Here is a 12,148-nt window from a genome sequence, read left to right on the forward strand (position 1 = left end):
TCGGGAAGCACCATCCTGCCATTGGTATCGTCAGCAAGATTCTTTATGTGGTAGGATTAAGGACAGAATAATGCTCAAGAGCTTCTCTCTTTGGTTATGACTATTTAGATGCTTATATATATTTGGGATGGTGTATTTTATTTTATTTTTTCTGAAACAGTCTCAATGCCATTCTTCTCATTATATTCAAGCAATAGCACTTGGAGTTTGGGCTTTTTTTTTTTTTCTTTTAGAGTCACTGTGCTCTCTGATGAGGTGCATCTCAACCTTTCTCTAAAACTGTCCTGGTTTCAGCTGGGGTAGAGTTGATTTTCTTCCTAGTAGCTGGTATAGTGCTGTGTTTTGGATTTAAGATGAGAATAATGTTGACGTTTTGGTGGTTGCTAGACAATGTTTACACCAAGCCAAGGACTTTTCAGGTTCTCTTACTGCCCTGCCAGTGAGGAGGCTGAGGGTGCACAAGAAGCTGGGAGGGGACACGGCCAGGACAGCTGACCCCAACTGGCCAAAGGGATATTCCATACCATGTGATGTCATGCTCAGTATATAACTTGGGGAAACTGGCCGGAGGCTGGGACCATGGCTCGGGAACTAGCTGGGCATTGGTGGTCTGCAGATGGCGAGCAATTGTGCTGCGTATCACTTGTTTTGTATATTCTTTTATTATTATTGTTGTTGTAATTATTAATTATTATCTCCCTTTTCTGTCATATTAAACTGTCTTTGTCTCCGCCTATGAGTTTTACCTTTTTCTTTTTTTTTTTTTTGTTTGTTGTGTTTTTCTGATTCTCTCCTCCATCCCACTGGGGGTGGAGTAAGCGAGTGGCTGTGTGGTGTTAGGCTGCTGCCTGCCTGGTTAAACCACAACAAAAAACAAGTGTGAAAATGTGCTTTGCCTCATGATCTGAATGCTAACAAAACTGTCTATTTCAGTTCTGACCAGCTGAGAATGAATTATCATGAATATGAGAGAAACTCCTTTTAAGTATGTAATGTTCTTAAATTTTACAAACTTTGAAACACACATCAAGTCCAAAATCTTAAATTTCACCAGGAAGTGAATAAGCAGGCAATGCAAATTGCAGATTGTACATATTCATATACTTTTTCATTAAGGTACTTTGTAGCACAGGTTTCTGCCAAGGTAGTCCTAGGAAGCAGACAAAGACTTCGTATAAAATCTTAACTTCAGAAAGTTTTAATGGTGTTTGCCCATGTAGGAATTGTTGTAATAACCTAATGGCAAAGTCACAAAACCACAAATAATAATAAGAAAGCCTGACTCTTAAAGGGTTTGAGGCTTTGGATTAAACATGGGTAATATGCATGTGTATGGGAGAAAGCAGTTATGTTCACAGTTGTTAAACCATATAAAATAGATAAGATAATTATAAACTCCACACAAAGGTGTACTCCCTCAGAGAAGAATACTGACAGCCATGACGTCTTCTCCAACCCACTACCGTCAGCAAGATTGCAATGTTATTCCTTTGTAATAAACATAACTTGCAGCTACTGTCAAGAGACAAAAAAAGTAGGCCAAAATTTTGTAAAAAAAAAAAAAAAGAAAAAAAGGAAGAAAAGAGGGAGAAAAAAGAGAAAAAAGGAAAAAAAAGGAAAAGAAAAAAAAAGAAAAAAAAAAAGAACCTAAAGCACATTTGTGTAATAGGTAAGGGATGTTGTTGGCTACCAGGAATGCAGGAGAACATGTCACTCTTGTAAAATCTTGGATGGTCTAGTTTGCAGTTTGACAGAAATATTGATTCAAGGACAGGTGCAAATTATTCTTCATCTTGTGAGATGGTGATCCTGAAGCCTGATGACACATAAATTGCCAATTTGATAGTTTTACAGATGAGTAGCACCACCCAACTGATTTGGGCATTGCTGGTAGAGCTTTGGCAGAATGACCACTTTTTCTCCCATTCTGACTGGGAACATGCATACATTAGTAAATATGCTTCAGGCAGTAAAATTAGAAAGCAGAAAAGAACATGAAATTGGATCTAAACGCCTACGCTGCAGTGTTAGAAAGCAAATAACCATAATATTCTTAAAATAGCTTCTGAAATTTCAAGTGGAAAGAAGCCATTTACAGATGGTAAGAAGATAAAAGCATTACTGACATTTTGTATCAGATGGCGTTTAGTAGCAGTTGTAAACTATGCTATGGCTGTGGCAGAATATTCCTTGGAGGTGGTAATAAATTACCGCAAGTGATGTTGGGGTATAGTGATCATGTTAAAAATGAACTAAAAAACCCCAGTCCACTCTGCTAGGCAGAAGTAGGCAGTTTGGTAAATCATACAAAACAGAGGGTGAAAGAATAATGGGATCTATCAGGTGGTGACCAAGCTAAAGCAGTGCTTCAGGTTTTGGGGTTTGGCTCTGTGGGAAGGCCTGGGTTTTCATAGCCCAGGGCACGTCCCAGGAAGACTGACCTCCCTCATACGTTTATTGCACTGGTATTTTTAGGCTTAATTTCATACTCCTTTTTGCTTTAGAAATATGTTGTCTCTGGTGGGTAGAAATCTTCTCATATACACCCATTAGTTTTCATCACATGTACTGAGTAACTTGGGGTTGAGGGCAGCAAGCACTCCAGGTCAGCGCTTCTGCACAGCTACGCATCTTCAGCCTGTGCTTAGACAAATTCTAGCACAAATTAACTTGTTGCAGGCTCTGGTATAACTAAGAATTAGAAATATTGCTGTGAATGTTGTGGGGTTTTTTGTTTGTTTTAATTTTTTTGGCATGTTTTCTTATTTAGATGGCTGATTACTTTTAATGAGATAGTTACTAAGTTACTGGTCACAAGCAGTGATGAGGATGAATTTGTGAAGAGAAATATGCTAGGTGTAGCATGTGACACTGCGTAACAGGATGCATATTTCAGATAGAACATAAAAGTATTAAGTGAAGACATTGCTGTATTGAATTTTTCTAACATGAGGCATTCATCTGAAAGAAGTCATAGATTTAAAAATTAAAAAAAGGCCAAATCTCGAATGAGCTGCTTGGGTGGGAGATGTAAATACGGTCTCCAAGAGCAGCATTTCATTCCCATTAATGGACTGTGACAGCCGGTTCCAGTGCATTGGGTCATCGGTCTAACACATCAGACAGGCATTTCATCTTTTTATTTTCGGTGTTAGTAATTACGTGCAGCATCAATTATTCATAAGAGCTGAAATCTCTTAACTGATAAAGTGGGAAAGATTTCTCTGCCTCTCTTTCGAGGTTTGTGTTATGACAGGTTAAATAACCAGCCAACTTATGGCTTAATGACTGTCTGTACGTACATGTCAAAACATGACCATGAAAGTGTGCTGCTCCATAGTAGCATTTTAAAAACAAATATATTTAACATTAACACATAATTATAACCTGGAAATAATGTAAAAATCCTGAAACAGTGTATTAGATCATCTGTTTATTAAATGTTTTCAGGGACTCCATTTATAACATTGCTGTTTTCCTGATACCATAGCGATATGTTTAAATGGATACCGAATTTTCATCTTTAGCAAAGCAAAACCAGAGGTATTTATCCACATATTTAATTCATGTTATTGTGTGGTGACATCTTAATAATCAATGAATTAATTTGCCAAAAATTTTACTGAGCTTTTTTGATGTGAATTACCAAGTCAAGCTTTTGGGTTTTGAAGAAATAATTTGTGACTTGTCAGAGAGAGGTGACGTAGGAGAGTTTGCTGTTTGGTTTTAAATAGCAACTTGTGTGTATCACCTGGGAGATACATGTTAGTATGTGGAATGAAATATGTAAAGAGCAGCAACTTGCTTCTGTGCTGTTTCTGGCAGCTCCCCTCCCCCCCCCCACCTTTTTTTTTTTTTGATAGCTTATATATTTGTAAGAATAAAATAAGTTACTGGGATTCTTCATCTCAGCTTTCTTTGACAGTTATCCTAGGAGACCACAGAATCCTGTGCAGCCTTTAGAAGTGCGTGGTGCTGGGTTTTGAAAGGTGCAATCCTAATGTACTAGCACATAATTCTAGAAATATGAGCTCCAGAGCTAAATCGCAAGGAGCACAAGGCAATTATCTGGTGTAGTTTTCAAATTATCATGACCATAAGGCTTTTCCTGCTTTCTTGAGAAACTGTTCTACAGTGAAATGGAACTCACTTTACAGACTGAAAAATTAATAGTAGTAATCTGTAGAGCCAATAAAAATGTCAAAATTTGGTTTAGGGCTACAACCTCTTGTAAACTTAGTTTGGTTTGTTGCATATTATAAAAATGGGGATTACAGGATATTCCACTTTCCATATATTTTTATTCTTTTACAGATGTGTTAATATCTTCAGAGATAGGAGTAATTATGTATATATTTGTTGTGGTACAGATGGCTTTAAAATCTGTACCTATTATTTTTAATTTAAAAAAATAATAAAAAATCTTAGGGCATCTCATCTGATGTAGCTATTTTCTCTCACCAACATTTTCTTTTCTTGCAACAGCCAAATTATTCTCACTTTTTCTGCCATTAGCACGTAAATACCACTGTAGCATCATTTCTTCCTCATCTTGAGCTTCTCAGTGTCTGTCTATGGGACTCCCTGAAAGCACGTGTTTACTTCATGTCTCACTGCCTGCGTTCTGCCTGTATGTATGAATGTATGTATACATACACATTCTGCCTCCTTGAGTACATAGCAGCCATGATTCCTTAGGGAGCATACTCTTCCGAAGAGCCTGTACTTGCAATGCTTCCCAGCAATGCACCCTTCTTTGGATGGAGCCAGATCCCTCTGTGTGCAGATCTTACCCTTTGAGGAGCTATGGGATTTCCTCCTCAAGGAAAATCAGTGTTTTGGAGTGGACTTCAGATTCTCCTGAAATGTTAAGGTTTGTTTATTGGGAAATTTGGCAACAGCGATGCTGTCTAATCTTTCAGGTTCTTTGGCCGAGTGTTAGCATGCACCTGTATGGTCATGATTTATCCTTTCTCCTTGTGTAAAGGCCCAGCCTATGTGCTGGTTTGAATTTTGCTTTTAATAAAAAAAATCATCTTTTGATGACTCATTTGGTGAGGGAAATCATCATTAAAATATTGCTGCTGTTAAATTTCCAGAAATTAAAACACTTATCTAGAAAGCTATGCTCTATCTAACTACTGTATTGCAAGGACTGTTTGTTTGTCTTCCGAATAATAGTTGCGTATTCCCTGGGCTCATCCCCTCTCCTCATTCCTCACAGCCATCACGGCCTTTCACGGAGAAAAGACGAGAACCATTCTCCATAGACCTGACAACTCCCTTCTTTGTCAGAGTCATTTCTTCAAACTGTCAGTGAATGTACCAGTCAGAGTCTGATAACTAGAAGGAAGAATAGCTCTTCAGAATAAAGTGAACCATTTCTAAAGTTATTCCAACTGTAATTAATTTCTTAAGGAATATAGAGATCTATATTGTACAGTTTAATACAAAATTTATGTAATTTCATTTAACAGCTTGATTTTTATCATCTTCCTAAATCTGTATTCTAGTACTATTTAATATTTAGAGATTCTAAGCAAGAAAAGACCATGTACCTTGACCGGGGGAATGATACCAACTGTAAATACAATCAGCTGTTAATTCTCCACTGGTAAATTGCCTGTTGTGGATAGTCTGTGCCATTGCTCCCTGGGCTGGTAGTGCTGCACAAGCACATCTGAACTGCTTTTGGAGCCAGCTCCAGTGCTGCCCCTGTGCAGGGGCAACTCAGGTGACCCCATGATGTTCCTGCAGAACCTGGCACGCAGGGGCTTCTGACTGGAGATAGTTTTGGGGAGACTGTTTTGTTAGCCTAGGCTCAGCACCAGCTGTGGTGAACCTCCAGCAGTGCTAGAAGAGGCAGGCTGAGACTGGCCGTGGGGGATTCCCATGGGTGAGAGCACACATGGGGGTGGTAGTGGTGGTGCTTGTCCTACCTCCCTTCAGATTTTGTGAGGTCTTATTAGTGTGAAGGTACCTTAACATAATTGTATTATCTTATGTCTGTCTCAACCTGGGAGTGCTCTGAAATAATCGTTCTACCTGGGATAATCCTGAACTAAAGTGAAAGTTTCCTGTGGTGGAGGGAAATTAGAGGGGCTCCAAATTATTACTAGTATTATTCTCCATGGTGTCCCAGTCTATCATTGTCGTGGGTAATGGGGAGTTAACTGTATTTCATCCATTTGGGACATAAAAACATAAGTCTGACTAAAGCATGTATTTTAGAGAGGCATTCATTTAGATTTGATTTTTTGCTTGTTCTGATTAGTTCATTATAATTAATAATCTGTTTATTAAAGAAGACAAGCAAATGTTAATTTGCATATTATAGGAATGTGATTACAATAGGCATAATTCAAAGTATTTCTGAAAGTTGCTGGATCTCTGAGAAATAGGTGAGCTTGGAACTGAAAAGGTGGAGCCTGTAGCGCCCATCAATGCTCATCAGTTGAAACTTGGCCTGGGATTTTGAGATACGTGACAAAAAAAAACATTTGTAAACCAGGAATAACTCTTCTGAAATCACTAGAGTTAAACTGTATAAAATTGTGTGGTGTGTTGAGAGCCAGTTCTCAGTCTCTTGTTGACATTTGGGCTATGTTTAACCCACTGACCTCAGTGAGGTCCTTAAGAGTTTTAACACTGCTTTGCCCTCAATAGGATAAAAAAAAAATGTATGATTTGGCTATGACTTTTGTTTCATAACCTCACTCGGGGCATTTCCATCTTCCACGCAAGGATGACACGCTATGGTGCAGATATTTCTGTTTGTGTCTACCCTGTGAGATATATTAGTGGTATTTCTGCTCTGTAAACAGAACTGGGTTTTTTTGGGCTATGGGCTGCCAAATTTGAGGCCTTTAGACATGTAATGGCTGAATTTAATTTTTTTGTTTGGTTGATTTTTTTTTTTTTTTTAAAGGGGTTTAGCCCTTTGCCCTGGGAAGAAATTACAGTGGCTAATTGAAAGTGTGGCTTTTGGAAAGTGTTCTGATTTTAATAATACTGAAGACTAATCACTAATCTCCTGCCAGCCCTCGTCACCCAGAGCAGGCATTTTGGTTTTGTGTATTTTGCTCTAAAAGAGCATTGCCTTGAGTTGCCATAGCGTGGCCTGAGCAGTCTCCTGATGGCCTCCGTCCGTCAAAGTGGCTGCAGGGAGCCGGGTGTGCTCACCCTGGCTTGGGTACACGTGGGGTCTGTCCTGGTTTCAGGACAGGTCCCATGCGTTCTGCAGCACGACCCGGAGTTGTGTGTTTGCCTTGGTTTGCAGACCTGTGGAAGGCACAGCTTACAGATCTGGTTGTCTGAGAGTGCTTGAGCACGTCCTTAGCAGCCCCTGATAAGCAGAACCTCTTGTTAAATCCCAGGCTGACAGTCACTGGCTTCTTAAGAAGGCTGCATGTCTAATGTCTGCGATGTGTTTAGCTGCTTATTCCAGGTGACATTAATGGCACAAGAATCTCTGACAGTTTCTGAAGCAAACTTGACTTTGAGCACTTAAATTGTGAATCTGCAAAAAGAGACAGCTCAAGCTATCGGAACAAGTTAACAGTGTAGAGGATGCCCAGCTAGGGATCCTTTCTTAGCATTACCTTCTCAGTCTTGGTGCTCAGCAAACAACCCCATAGATCCCCATTTCCTCCTCTGCTTACAAAATTATGGTGCTTTTTATGGTCTGTTTTGCAGGGCTGTTGTGATGACTGCTTAATGCTCATAAAAAGTTGTATGAGTGATAAAATACAGTGGGGGGAAAAGAGCAATGGTTAGATGGTTATTGAGTGATGGAAGTATTTTTAGTGTGTGTCTCATGTAGTTTGATTATTTTACAGCTTATATTCTAGGTGAATAGATACATGTAAAACCACTTCAGCCTTTTTTGATAATTTATCAATTATTTCTGTTTGTTTACTTGATCTGTAGTGCCGAAATACTTTAAAAACTGTACTTTTGCATAGACATCTGAGCAACGATTTGCAAACATGAATTTCAGTTACCAGCAGGTGACATCTTAGTGGAATTCTCATGTAGTGCTAACAGCAAAACAATTGTAATATGTCCTGTAAGAATCGATAGCTTACACAGTTTCAAATGCTAATTTATTCAGAACTTTGTCAAGATACAAACCACTATAATCTCTCTTTTTTTTGTCTTTATTTAGTTTCCCCTATGTAAGGTCATAATCGATTGTAGTTGAGACAAACTGGAACACGAAGAGTCATGTTTAATATTGTAGTGACACAAGATCCTCCGTGCACAGCAGTACATTACTCAGTTGTGGTGCAGCGCTTGCTCTCTTACTGTAAAAAAAACATCGAATGTCACTGGGCATTTTCTGAATTTATCTGCATGCCAGTTTACCCTTTATTGGGGAAAAAGCCCTGATTTTGCAATGATGAGTTTTTGCAATCCATGTTTTTATTCTTTTTACATTTTGCATGAGTCCATGGCAGGGGGTGTGTGTGTGTAGCTGAAAGTTACTGTAAGCAGGTTTTTTCTAGCAAGTTGTTTTATTGAGTCATTCTGAGCAACCAACCCTCAGTGCAACGTCACTATAACCTTTAAGATAAAGTATATTTTTGCTGTAGAGTTAACCTCAGTAGGCTTGAGGCAATATCTACGTGGCTGTTCCCTTCCTGAGTTTACCCTCACTGCAATATTGTGGTGCTGTGAACTGGCGTGTGTCAGCAGTGTTGCACTCAGGGTCTTGCCAGGGATCACAGAATCACAGATTGGCAGGGGTTGGAAGGGACCTCTGGAGATCATCTAGTCCAATCCCCCTGCTAGAGCAGGATCACCTACAGCAGGTTGCACAGGATCATGTCCAGGTGGGTTTTGAATATCTCCAGAGAAGGAGACTCCACAACCTCTCTGGGCAGCCTGTCCCACTGCTCGGTTACCCTCACAGTAAAGCTGTTTTTCCTCATGTTGAGCTGGAACTTCCTGTGTTCCAGTTTGTGCCCATTGCCCCTTGTCCTGTCACTAGGCACCATTGAGAAAAGAGTCTGGCCCCTTTCTCTTGACACTCACCCTTTAGATGTAAGTATTGATCAGATCCCCTCTCAGTCTTCTCCAGCCTAAACAGATCCAGCTCTCTGAGCCTTTCCTCATCAGAGAGATGCTCCAGTCCTCTCATCACCCTTGTAGCCCTCAGCTGGACTCTCCCCAGTAGTTCCCTGTCTTTCTTGAACTGGGCAGCCCAGAACTGGACACAATATTCCAGATGTGGCCTCACCAGGGCAGAGTACAGTAGGAGGATAACCTCTCTTGACCTGCTGGCCACGCTCTTCTTAATGCACCCCAGGATCCCATTGGCCTTCTTGGCCATGAGGGCACATTGCTGGCTCATGGAGAGCTTGTTGTCCACCAGGACTCCCAGGTCCTTCTTTGCAGAGCTGCTTCCCAGCAGGTCAACCCCTAACCTGTACTGGTGCTTGGGGTTATTCCTCCCTAGGTGCAGGACCCTATACTTGCCTTCATTGAATTTCATTTGGTTCCTCTCCACTCAACTCTCCAGCCTGCCCGGGTCTAACTTAATGGCAGGATGGGGTAGCTGCCAGGGCTGCCTGGGTTTCTCATGGTAGGGAGCAGTCCTTGGGCAGCCTATGGAGCCCAACAGCCAGCTCTGCTTTCCGCTGTGCCTTGCCGACAGGCACCAGAAGTCCTCAGAAGCCTCTTGCAGACGTGGCTGGGAGGAGAGGGTCAAGCAGGGGTGTTGGGGAGTGACTGCAGCAGCAGGGTGAGAAGCACTGTCACCAAGCACTGCATCTTGTGCCTGCGCATAGCTCAGGGTTTGAATGCATGATGGAAGTGCAATATTCGTGTGGCCTGTGAGCAGGATTTCAAAACTGCCTTTGCAGTTAAACCTGGATGCCAAGACTCTGTCTTGTCTGGGTGCTGCTTTCCCTTGAGTCTGGTGAATCAGGACAGTTATCCTGGTCCAGACCTAAGAGTCAGCCTAGAACAGAACTCAGTAAGGACAGTGGCTAAAAAAAGATATCCAGGGAAGATGATAAGCACAGGCAGAACAAGTAGTCCTTCTTCCCTTGGAAATCTCTCTGCTGCTCCCAATGCTGTGTGGCACCAGGAGGAGCGTTTAAATATCCCTCATTGAATATTTCTGCCATTGATTTGTCTATTTGTTTCTAGGCAAGACTTTCACCTCCCAACATGTTTGAAAGATAACTTTTTTTTTTATGGCTCCAGCAAAATGCTTCTTAGACCTTCTTTTGCCCACCTTACTATGCTTATCCTGCCAGCCATCATAGCAACCTGGCTGACCATGCACCTACTTTATAGTGAAAATGCCAGATAAATTTCTGTAGGGCTGATGATTCTCTGAGACCTTCTTGTAAGCTAACACTTGTATCTTTCTGGGTAACAACAGTGAATTGCAATTTGCTACAAGAGAAATAGAGAGTAGTTGAGCTTGCTTCATAACAAAGAACTGTGGGTGTTGCCTCTAAATCTCCCAGTAACACATTTGGATGACCTTCATGAAATCCCAGTCTGGGGAGGAAGGCTTTGCCTGGTTGCTGCTCAAACACTCGTTATTCACGTGAGCTCAAAAATAGTTGCTTCTAAGAGTTCTGATATTCTTGCTATTTTTCTTTTTTTTTTTTCAACAGTAAATAATTTTTAAAATTTATTGTAAAAATAAGTTAAGTTCCCTGAAGCTGAATAGAAGAGTGAATTTAGAAGTATGTAGCTGAAAAAGGACTTGTCTGTTTGACAGTCCAAGTAACTTGTTTCAAAGAGAAGTAGTCTCCAAATTATGTTAGCTTTGTTAGATGTTCTTTTTTTAACATTGTATTATTTTTTTTTTTGTGTTGGTAAAGTGTGCTGAGGTAGCTGTCTAGAGGAGTTAAATCTTTCTATCTACAGATGATGTACAGAACTGACAGTCAAAGTCAAATACCCTCTCTGAGTTTGGGGAAAGCTTTTGAATGGGAGCAGAGCACTATTTTATGCTTTCTTGTTAGAAATATGTCAGATTCCAAATATTTTTTTTTTCACATGAGCATATCTGCTGAGAACTGCTGCTAATTTACACACTGGAGATAACAGCTCAGCCGTCTGATGGTGGCAGTCATGACTAGTGTCCTGAAATGAATTTGGCTCATAACACTAGTGACAAAATGAACAATTTTGAGGAATGAAACAGCCCCCTGTATTACAAAACAGTATTTGCATACAATATGCTGTCTGCTCTAATAAAAAAATGTATCTACATTTCTTTTTTAATAAAAAGACAAAAGAATTGTTGGGGGGAATTAGAATTCATGTTTAAAAATAACTTTGCTGGTTATGTTACTCTCTTGTTTACTTATATATATATATATTTGGGGTTTGTGATAGCTTATTCACCAGAGGTTTCCTTGCTGGTGACTAGTACTCTGAACTGCTGTTGTCAAATTTCCCAGTGTATTTCTTGCCACTTGGACCTGTCACTACCGTATGTACTTGCACAAACCATCAACGACTGTGGTTCAGAAACTGCAGCTTTGCTCTGTTTTTTTCTCCCCAAAGGAATAAAAAGTCAGTGTGCATCTCAAGCTGTTACTGTATCTCCTGTTTTCTCAGCAATTTTTTTTCCCTCTTTATCTTGGCTTAGATGTTCAAGAAATGGTGCATAACTCCCATATAAAATTAAGTGGGATAAAATAAAAAAAATTGATATTTTTCATTTTTCAATTCCATGTAAACATGAGTAATTTTTAAGGTTGAATATTAATAAGCACTGTAAGGGCATACATTTTTAATGTAGCTGCTGCCCACGTTTGAAATTAGGTCATTCAGATTTTCTTCTTACTGTTTATTCCAGCAGTTAATATATCATATGAAGGTAGAGTTCAAGACTAGTGTTTTATACTAATTAGAAACAGATTGAAGGTTGTATTTCAAAGGCAAACCATAAAACTTTATTTCTTTATTTTATCTCTAGTAGCTCTTGAAGAAGCTGGTAAACCTGGAAATGAATAGAGGCAAAACTGTGTGCTTTAAGATGTGTTTTGCAATCTCTCCCGGTTGGAAACAAGACAGGAGCCTGGCTCCCAGTGTTTGCCACCCGCAGCTGGAGATGTGCCCAGATGGCACGATAGAACAGGCATTTGCACTTAAAACTGGGGTTTGGGTCAGGGAT

At 40.1% G+C, this 12,148-nt stretch overlaps 1 protein-coding gene across 2 annotated transcripts in view; it reads left to right on the plus strand.

Annotated features, from left to right (window-relative positions):
* PRKAR2B (protein kinase cAMP-dependent type II regulatory subunit beta) overlaps positions 1-12,148 on the plus strand; it is a 90,178-nt gene that overhangs the window by 20,784 nt on the left and 57,246 nt on the right. The window lies entirely within an intron of this gene.

Source organism: Balearica regulorum, chromosome 1, assembly GCF_011004875.1.
Source record: "Balearica regulorum gibbericeps isolate bBalReg1 chromosome 1, bBalReg1.pri, whole genome shotgun sequence".
NCBI classification, from domain to species: domain Eukaryota; kingdom Metazoa; phylum Chordata; class Aves; order Gruiformes; family Gruidae; genus Balearica; species Balearica regulorum.